Consider the following 9,654-nt stretch of genomic DNA (forward strand, 5'->3'; position numbering starts at 1 on the left):
TCCTTGTAATAAAACAGAATATCCACCCATTAATATTATTTGGGTACTGATAACTCATTTTAAAAATGTATTTACACTTGAAGAACAGGTACATGTGATACCCTAAAGAACTTTTGTTTTAAGTAATAAAGCTACATTGTAAAGGCCCATCTCCAGAAAAGGTAAAAAGCTGTTCAGCTTTTCCTTAATTCCTCCTTCCATGTTCATTTCATCAGGCTAGTAATGCCTCATTTCTCTTTATATCATTTTCAGATTCTTTTAATTTACTGGCCTCATATATTTACTAAATGGCAGAAGCAGGAAAGAAGTCTTATCAAGGGAGAAGTCTTAAGTCTGTAGATTCAGCTAACTGTGTACCTTATACTATACTTCAGGAATGTATTTTATTAATGTGACATCAAATCCCAATAAATAAATCAATGTATTATTAATAAATTCTTATAAAAGAGATGCTACTCTTTGACAATCAAAATCATTAACGAGAGAAAGATTAGTTAACCAACCTCTTGTCTTTAAACACAATTTTTTTCTACTATCATTCCTTTAAAATCAAAAGCATTTTAAATGATACAACTACTTTTCTTTGTTTAAGATGGTTTTTATTCTAGTTTTTGCCATTATACCGTCACTGAAGACTTTACAGTAAGAAAATATTATAATTGCAAGTGGACCTTAAACCACCTCCAATTTTATACATTGGAAAATCAAGAGTAAGTAAGGTAAGGAAATTTGCTTAAGGTCACAAAACTAGTAACTGAAAAGACCTGAGGCTCAAGCCCTCAGAGATTTATAAACTCTGGCTCTCTTCTATCATTTAGTCTAGAGGAACCTTAATGGAATAAACATCCCACAGGACATCATATTGGTCCACTACACTAAAGACATCATGTTGATACAATGTAGAGAAAAGCAAAGTGTGAGATTTCCATTTTTAAAACAGGCTGCAGGAAAAAGAATGAGGAAAAAAAGGCTCTAGTTTAATATGCTACCTTACACATGAAATTTACTGCCTATAAACATAATAGATAAATACGGTTTCTGCTTCCATTTTATCCAAAGAAGTCTTGGACTTTTTTTTTTTTTTTTTTTTTTTTACTGTAATGCGTAGCCTGCTCTAAATGGCTGATTTCTGCAACTCACCCCACCCCTCCAATTACTTTATAGACATATATTTTGGGTTAATCCATGTCACTGACGTTATATTTTTGAAGACATTATCTAAAGCCCCCAATAGGCCAGACTCCACATTAAAGACTCTTTTCACTAAACAAATACTAGAAATGTATGTTATATTCAGTACATTTCAAGAAATCTCAATCAAAATATAAAAACTTGAAATTACAGAAGTATAAGATACACTGGAAAGTCACCAATCCTCCCCTCTCTTTAAAAAGGAGTATGTTCTTAAAGCCTCCAAAACACAAGTAACATATACACATACCTAAGTCACAATTAAGAAAGTTTAAAAATATCTAACATGAAGACCATACTTAATTTAACCAAAATACATTTCTATAAGGGCCAGAATTCAAGAACCTCAACCAGAGAATTATAAATCAAATCTAAAACAGGCATACAATATCTTTATATTCATTCCAAAATGTTCCAGAATCAATCTGAGAATTACCAAAATTCCAAGGAAGCACAGCAGTCCAATACATTATGAGAAAGCTGACATACCAACTGAGGCCTCCAAGGCTCAGTTAGTCCTCTGCCACTTTCAGCTGTGTATTCACAGTCCTAAGTGTTTTACAAACTTTCTCCGTACCCTGCTGACCCAAGGAATCTGAGTAAAGGAAGGAGGGTCCTGAGCATGAGAATGGCATACATGGTCTATGCAAAAAAAAAAAAAAAAAAAAAAAAGTGGGAAGGGTATGTTAAAAGTTGTTGTACCCTATAAACTCTAGCTTTCACAGATAAATCTTTTTTCCTAAACTTTGGACTTTCAAAGATTCCTCTCCATCTCAGTTTCAAAAGTAGAAGAAAAAGAAAAACAAAAAACCCACTAAGCTATAAAGCAGAAATCCAAGATAGTATAGCCAATCACAGGATAGATACTCAAGCAGCAATTTGAATCAAGCCTTTAGCTTGAAATGCTAACTATATCTTCATTAATCTTAATAAGTTAACAAAAATATAAAATTTCAAATTCCTACTGCCTTTCAAAATAGAAAATATATTAATGAAAAAATAACAAGCACAATTTTAGCAAAATATAAATGAAAATTAATCATTCATCTAAAGGCACTTGTCATGGATTAAAGACCTAAATGTAAGGCCAGAAACTATCAAACTCTTAGAGGAAAACATAGGCAGAACACTCTATGACATAAATCACAGCAAGATCCTTTTGGACCCACCTCCTAGAGTAATGGAAATAAAGACAAAAATAAACACATGGGACCTAATGAAACTTAAAAGCTTTTGCACAGCAAAGGAAACCATAAACAAGACCAAAAGACAACCCTCAGAATGGGAGAAAATATTTGCAAATGAAGCAACTGACAAAGGATTAATCTCCAAAATTTATAAACAGCTCATGCAGCTCAATAGCAAAAAAACAAACAACCCAATCCAAAAATGGGCAGAAGACTTAAATAGGCATTTCTCCAAAGAAGATATACAGATTGCCAACAAACACATGAAACAATGCTCAACATCATTAATGATTAGAGAAATGCAAATCATAACTACAATGAGATATCATCTCACACCAGTCAGAATGGCCATCATCAAAAAATCTAGAAACAGTAAATGCTGCAGAGGATGTGGAGAAAAGGGAACACTCTTGCACTGTTGGTGGGAATGTGAATTGGTACAGCCACTATGGAGAACAGTATGGAGGTTCCTTAAAAAACTAAAAATAGAACTACCATATGATCCAGCAATCCCACTACTAGGCATATACCCTGAGAAAACCATAATTCAAAAAGAGACATGTACCAAAATGTTCATTGCAGCTCTATTCACAATAGCCCGGAGCTGGAAACAACCTAAGTGTCCATCAACGGATGAATGGATAAAGAAGATGTGGCACATATATACAATGGAATATTACTCAGCCATAAAAAGAAACGAAACTGAGCTATTTGTAATGAGGTGGATAGACCTAGAGTCTGTCATACAGAGTGAAGTAAGTCAGAAAGAGAAAGACAAATACCGTATGCTAACACATATATATGGAATTAAAAAAAAAATGTCATGAAGAACCTAGGGGTAAAACGGGAATAAAGACACAGACCTACTTGAGAATGGACTTGAGGATATGGGGAGGGGGAAGGGTAAGCTGTGACAAAACGAAAGAGAGGCATGGACATATATACATTACCAAACGTAAGGTAGATAGATAGTGGGAAGCAGCCGCAGAGCACAGGGAGATCAGCTCAGGGAGATCAGCTCGGTGCTTTGTGACCACCTGGAGGGGTGGGATGGGGAGGGTGGGAGGGAGGGAGATGCATGAGGGAAGGGATGTGGGAACAGATGTATATGTATGACTGATTCACTTTGTTATAAAGCATAAACTTATAAAAAATAAAAATAAAAAAAGGAAAAACGTGCAGCAAAAAAATAAAAATAAAAAAATAAAGGCACTTGTCAGTTGTGTTCAAATTACTTAAATTGAAACTTCATCTTCTGAATTACTGTAAAAATTTATGAAGTTGTGAAAATGAACATTTTATAGATCTTATTTGGATTTTTAAAAACAATGCAGTAGTGAAAAAGTATTAATTTTTAAAATATCAAAATACATTTATAGAAAGCACATTAGATCTTTAAGGCATCCCTTAAATTTCATGGCATTAAATTCCTCACTTGTTCAGTTGTTACTCAGTGTGGTACATGGTTAGCAGGTCAATGGAGGTTTTTTAGCAACAATTCATTTTAGTGACAGACTGCACTACAGGAACATGGTTGGAAAAATGAGAAGGATTAGTCAAAAATGTATGGATGTGTAAGTCTAACATTAAAAGGGTAGAATTGGATCAGTTCAATTCCATTACTTTTATGAAAGAATGAAAGCACATTTTTATTCCTAGAAGTTAAATACATAAAGTATAAAAAGTTTCAGTACTAGGTGTCTCACAACCTCTAGCAATACTGTGGAGGGCAGGTTTAAATTCAGAAAAGACTTAAAAATTGAACTATTTTAAAAATAATTGTAACTAAAAATAAAATTTTAAAATAGTGCTTTGAATACAAAAGTGTAATGTGCTCTTTGAACTTTGGATAAAGCTATCCACAATAGGACCAAAATTCTTGTACACTACTACAAAATTATGCATTACTATTGCTTACATAAGGTTTTCTATAATCTGTCACCTGAAATCTGTTACAATTTGAACACAGAGATCATATTTTCTTCACTCATTTTCTTGCTTCACCAACTCTCAGGTAATTAAATGAGAAACAACATCCAGCATTAATATGCATATCTGGACAGATTTTACACCAAACCCTCCTTAAACTAGCATGTCTAAGTTCCCTAACAACAAAAATGACACCCTTAAAAATATAAGGCTTAATTTCTGTCCACAAATTGGGCATATTCTTGTTACTAATAATTTTTACCTCCTTATATCTCTAGTAATGCTACATCTTATTTTTCAATAAAATATACACTTTACATTTCACTTTGTATTTCAAGTGTTGATATGTATTATACTCTTAGGGAATTATGTTCAAGTTGAATACTCCATCTTCTTAAGTGAAAATTAGCAATTGAAGCAGTGCTAATTATGGCACTGGTAATATTTAATAACTGCAGCACTAATACTAATCTTTATGTCTATAATGGCACATAATTGCAAACAAGCTATTCTTAAAATAGAATATTTTTAATGTGTACTCTGGAAAGGAATATATTAGAGCCCATGATGAACTTTAATTCTGAAAAGCTCTAAATGGAAGTTTGTCGAACTCCTCAACTATACACTGCAGTGATTCTTGAAAGGAAAATACCTTCTAATTATTTAAATAAGCAAAATTCTATCAACATGCGAATGTTATTTACATGTTAGTCTACTTATACATGCAACATATCCTGCTTCCTGGTTCTATGGCATCATCCTCAAACACAAAGTGGTACAGATGTGTAAAAGAAGGCAAGTCTTTAAAAGCACCTGCTGATGTTCCACGATATTGGCCTATGTTAGAATCACCATATACGATAAAGGCTATAGAGTATTCATCAAGAATATAAAGAGACAGCTTAAAGAAACGTCAACATTAGCTAAACTAAATTCACATATGAAGCAACGGTGCCCAAATAAAACAAGCAGCTTCACAAGAATCTCAGAATTCAAACCAATGCAAGGATGAAACCCCAGGTCTCCTGACTCCAGGTTCAGCGGTCTTTCCGGCACCCCCAAAAATATTTTTGTTTAATTAGTAATTAAGACCATGTGGCGTTAGGAAACAAAGATAATACTGTGCGGGTATTCACGCGTGTAGTAGTCCATGGCTGCACGCCGCTTGTCGCGGGGGAGAGGGGTCAGTATCGCCTTCTCCACCCGCAGCCCGCCACTGTCAACACCCGACACACTAGGGAGCCCTTGGGGAGGAACAGAAGAGAGTCCGAGGCAGAGAAGAAAGTTCGAGGCTCATCCCCGTTACAATTCGATGAAAAGAACGACGTAATTGCCAAATCTCACCCAGCAGTGGGACGGCCAGGGCGTCGTCCCAAAGCCTCCAGAGGGGACGCGCGGGCGCGACAACAACTGCACGGCCGGGAGGTCAGGCGGGCGGCCTGGACCTGCAGCGATCGACAGAAGAGTGTTAAGAGAAGAACATGGAGGGAAGCAGCCGGAAGGCGGCGGGGGAGAGCGGAAATAAGGCGGAGAGAGGGCAGGGCGCCGCGGACGGAAGGAGCCGCAGAGGGTCCCCGACGGGACCGCGGGGCTGGGGGCGGAGTGCCTGCGAGGCCTCGCGGCGCGAGCGGCGACGGCGGGACCAGTCTGCTCAAAAGATGCCCCTGGGGCAGGAAGCCACGCCGAGGGCACCTGCCCTCCCGCTGCTCGACGGGACTGGGGCAACCCGCAAACACCGCCTCCCTCCGGGCTTGGGTCCCCGCTGCTCAATTGCCGGGTCAGGGAGTCGGACAGGGCTTTCTGCAGCCAGGAGGAAGGGTCTCCATCCGTTACCAACGGTTTGGCAGTGTCCCCGCGGCCCCCATTCCTTCCTCACCCCTCAGGTCTTAAAATGTTCGTCCTAAATCCCTGGGACCAACTACCACAAACCGCCGCCACCGTTTCGGGGCCAGTCGGTCGGAGCGGTGGTCGCCGCAGGGGGGAGGGGAGCCCACGTGAAGAAGCTCGCGCCGTCCTCGCGCCGTCCTCGCGCCTAGCCTGGTCTCCCAGCTGGCGCAGCGCTTGGTGGCCTTGGCAGCCCACGAGGAATGACGCCTCGACCAATCAGTGACCAGCCCCGGGGAGGGGAGGCGGGGGAGTGGGCGGGACTAAGGTTTAAATCCGAAGGTGGCTCTTGGAAGGGGAGAAAAAAACTCTTGGAGTGACAGACGCTTTAGCCAATTGGAGCGAGAAGAGCCAGTTGCCGGCGCAGTTGGGCAGAGACGGATACCAAAAAAGGTCCTGTGTGTTTTGTTGAGGCGTTTAAAAACAAGGGCTGTGATTTGAGCTTCCGTACTTCTCTTACTTGGGGGGAATGTGGATGCATTGTAAAGGTTATTTTTCTCAGCGTTTTCAAGTCTTAAACTGCTAGTCTGACCCAAGACATTCATATATACTAACTATGGACCTCTTTAAATAAGGACTTGGGGGTGGGGGTGGGGAGGTATAAGCCTAAACGGAGGATTTGCAATAGACTAGACTTGTAAAGATTGAGTGGTTTAAGTGCACAAGAGGTTGGGCTGAATCGGAGACTTAGTAGTAATAGGTCGGACTCTACCGCTATAATCAGTTGGGAGAGTGATTTGGCGGTGGCGGAGCTGAAGAACCAGGTTGTACTCGTGTAAAACCAGCTTTCATGGATACGGTTGTGTCTCATTCTGCACGCATAACCCTGAATTTTGCCTCCTTTAAAAATAGAGCTTGGGTTTATATGGCAGACAACCAAAGAAAAAGATGACTTTAGGAACCAACTCCATAGATTCATGGAATATTAGAACTGGAAAGAACCTAGATCATGTAGCTTCTCCTTTGACAAAGGAGGAACTTGATGCCCAGAATAATCCACTGAGTTAACACAATAACACAGGCCCCCTAATGCCCAACCTCATGTTGCTTTCTTCTACACTAATTTGTGATTTCAATTTGCTGTCTCCATATATTCGAGGCACTAATGAATGTCTTAAATTTGCTTAGTTAACAAGTCGTGTGTGTGTGTGTGTGTGTGTGTGTGTGTGTGTATATATATATATATATATTTTAACATACTCCAACAGTGAGGAATGAGCAGGAACTTTGGAGTCATACAGATCTGAGCTCAGATCCCTATGTTACCATTTTGTGATTATGACACCCTGGAGAAATAACTTCTCTGAGCCCCAGTTTAAAATGGGGTTCATGAGGTTTAAATGATGATGTTAATAATGAGCACTTACTATGTGCCAGAAACAACTTTAAGGGATTTTCACATATTAGTTCATTTATTTTCCCCAGTAACTTTGGCAAACATGCTAGCCCCCTGTAGCCCCACGTTTCAGTTGGGGAAACTGGGACACACAGAGCTTAAGTAGTTTACTCAAGGTCAAATAGCAAATAAGTAGCCCCAGTTTGTCTCTGAAACCTGCAGACAAAACCACTGTGTTATACTGTCTCAAAGTGTGTCCAGAAACAAGTGGCATAATACCCAATGCATACTAGAAGCTCAACAAATACTCTTCCCTCAACTCTCTGCCTTTCAGTCAATGAATACCAATCTCATTTATATAGGCTGCATGCATTCAAAGGACAGCAATCAGAAAACCTAGACTGATAGGATACACCTACTTAGCTTTTTTTTAAAAAAAAAAAAAACATGTCATTTCTCCACTTCAGGAACTACAAGGATGATAATTGTTCTATCATATTGATTACTATTTGTGGCTGCTCTTTTTATTTCTCTGAAGAGAAAGATTCCTTACATTCTTAATTTTCATGCTGATGCCTCCTCAAATCCAATTAATTAATTCTAAATAACACATGTTTAAGGTTAAACTAACTAAAATTGTGTTAGACATATTAGTCTGAAAAGTTTAATCATTTTTTAAGGAGTTGCTGTAGGATCCTTAAAATGACAGTAGGTGGAGATGTTATCTTGTGAGCTGCACAAGATGTTCTTGGAAGCAGACTGAAGGGTTGTTTTACATTTCCAGTTTTCTTTTTTCCTTTTTCTTCTACTCCAAGTATAAAGGAAGCCAAATAAAGAAAAGTTCCTCAATAGGCATTAGAGTCAGGCCAAAGAACTTTGCTTTAGATAAGACAGTGTTACTTGAAGACCCCTCTGCTGCTTATATTATATGTCGTTTTGGTCAGATTCCTTCTAAATCTTTTATTATCCATAGCCTATAAATAGGTATATTTCTCAAATGCTATTAAAACTATATTCTTTACATGTAAAATTGAAGGAATGACGTTTAACTTTATTTCTCAAGGTTCCTAGAAAAGAGAATCTAAAACACTTATACCAACTTGAATTATTTTTCAGGAATAGATCCCAAATTAGGGTTTATTAGAAGTTTATTTACAAGTTTATGGGGAATGTGATCCAAATGAATGGAAGAAAGAAGATAAGCTATGTAGAGGTGTTTTTGACTGAAAAGAAGCCAAAAGTTGAAAGATACTTATTGGTGAGGGAGAAAATAGAAGGGGAGCTCTGTAAATGCCAGAAAGATAAATAATACTGTGGAACATGGAAAGAAAAAGTTACCGATAAAAAACTGGAGGAGTATGCAAAATACAGTTGGATAAAGGATCTGGATACCATGTAAATGTGTTTTTCCCCATATTAAATGCAAGCTTTTTGGATTAAGTTATCTTCACATACCTTCTATAAAATACAAAACCCCAAAAGGGAAATAAAAGCAATGAGAAGTCCTTATAAATGTTTAAAATCCAGCTTGGTCCTAATAAAAGGAGTAAAAAGTGAACAGTTTTATATAAAAGAGACTTGTGTAGCAGTCTGCTTTGTTTTCCATGTGTTGGAGCTTCCTTCATCCATATCTGGCCGTAATGGCACAGATCCACCAAAAACATGGCAACTACTTGCATGTTTATAGAACTAATGAATATAGCTTGGGAGCTAGAGAAGCTCCTTTAATTTGGTGACTCTCAAATTTGAATGATATCTCAAAACCCTTTCAGAAGTATAGGAGCGTTTTCCATACTTACATTAAATATGTTTAATTCAATTCACTGCCCTTTAATTTCTCACCCTGATTTGTTGCTTTCTGCCTGACAGATTAATTTGAATTTTTCATGACTCTGGGATGTGAATGCCAGTACCAAGATGATTATAAGGTAGAATAGCGCTTTTTCCAGTTTGGGTGATAGGTTACACCAAGCCATTTTTACATCCATTCAGTGTACCTCCCATGATTAGCAACCTAGCTTTCCAAGGCAGCAAATCTTTGGGATCTTCGTACATAGGTTAATGGTCTACACAGGGAGTAAACCCAGAGCTAAGGCCTGGAGACACATAAACAGCCTAATTGTTCAT

This window comes from Hyperoodon ampullatus, assembly GCF_949752795.1.
Source record: "Hyperoodon ampullatus genome assembly, chromosome: 1".
Classification (NCBI taxonomy): domain Eukaryota; kingdom Metazoa; phylum Chordata; class Mammalia; order Artiodactyla; family Ziphiidae; genus Hyperoodon; species Hyperoodon ampullatus.